Genomic DNA, 1,701 nt, shown 5'->3' with positions numbered 1-1,701 from the left:
AGAAGTAGTTTGCTACTGGTCCTTCACCAAGGACCTCAGGAATTTAATCTGTAACTTAAAAAAGACTCAGATCGAGGCTTGGGACTTCCATAATATGAAGTAACTGTTTATAAGAAAGTAGCTAAATTTTAAAAGGCTTCCCAGTCTTTACAATGCCCGTTTTAAAGGAACTTCAGCCCTGTTAAGCATCTATATCCTCATGTATTTTCTGAGTGACGTCAGTATTTTCACCTAACATTTTATTTATGAAAGAAGCATTTATATCATTATAACAGACAATAAGAAATAAGACAATATATCGCACGCATGTTGCTGGGCTAGATTCGTTTTAATTCACGTATCATCTTCTGGGTCTTTAATACTGAGTACTATATTAGCATTCTTTCCATTGCTCTATTCAGTTTATTTTATATGGTATATTATAATACTGATTTCTTTCTTCGTTAATTTTTAAAATTTTAATTCATTCATTCATTTACATCGAAACCTTTGTCTCTCCTTCCAGTCTGCCCTTTATAGAATCCCTTCCCCATCTTTAATTCCCTTCTGTTCTGGGAGAGTGAGCACCCTGGCACATCAAGTCTCTATAGGGTTATGTGCAACCTATCCCACTGCTGCCAGACAAGGCAGCCTTAATGGCCAGGAACCTTGGTCCAGCCCATGTGTGCTCTCTGGTTGGTGGCTCGGTCACTGAGAACTAACAAGGGTCCAGGCTAGTTGATTCTGTCAGTCTTCCTGTGGAGTTCCCTTCCTATTCAGGGCCCTCAATCCTTACCCCAACTCTTCCATGAGAGTTGTTGACTTCCTTGCAATGTTTGGCTATGAGTATCTGTTTCAGTCGGCTGCTGGGTAGACCCTCTCAGAGGATCGTTTTGCTAGGCTCCTGTCTTGACCATAACAGATTATCATTAATAGTGTCAGGGATTCTGGTGCTTGACCATGCAATGGGTCTCAAATTGGGCTGGAAATTAGTAGGTCAGTCCTTCAATCTCTGCTCCATCTTCGTGCCTGCATTTCTTCTAGACAGGACAAATTTTGGGTTGAAAGTTTTGTGGGTGGATTGGTGTCCTTATCCTCCACTGGGAGTCCTGCCTGGCTACAGAAAGTGGCTTCTTCTGGTTTCATGTCCCCACTCTCAGGTTTATCAGCTAAGGTCACCTGAATTGATTCAAGGGAGTCTCACTCACTCCAGGTCTCTGGTGCTTCCTAGAAATTCTCACCATCTCCTTACCCTCAGGCAGCTGGAGATTTCCATTCATTCTCCTATCCATCCAACTCTCTCTCCTGTCTCTCCTGACATCTGATACTGACCATTTCCCTCCCCATCCACTCTTCCCCTAGTTCCCTTCCTCCCTCTGCCTCCTTTGAGTATTTTATTGCTCCTTTTAAATGAGATTCAAGCATCCTTGCTTGGGAATTTCTGTGGGTCTGTGTAGTGCATCAGGGGTATTCTGTACTTTATTCTGGCTATTCAACTTATCAATGAATACATACCATGCATGTCCTTCTGGGACTCAGGATGGGATTTAATAGTTCCATCCATTTGAATGGAAAATTCATGATATCCTTGATTTTAACAGCTAACTGATATTCCATTGTGTAAATGAACCATGTTTTCTGCTTCCATTCTTCCGTTGAGGGACATCTGCGTTGTTTCCAGTTTGTGGCTATTATGAGTAAAGCTGCTATGAACATAAGTGG

This window comes from Rattus rattus, chromosome 10 (assembly GCF_011064425.1).
Source record: "Rattus rattus isolate New Zealand chromosome 10, Rrattus_CSIRO_v1, whole genome shotgun sequence".
NCBI lineage: Eukaryota > Metazoa > Chordata > Mammalia > Rodentia > Muridae > Rattus > Rattus rattus.
This window is presented reverse-complemented; position numbering follows the sequence as displayed.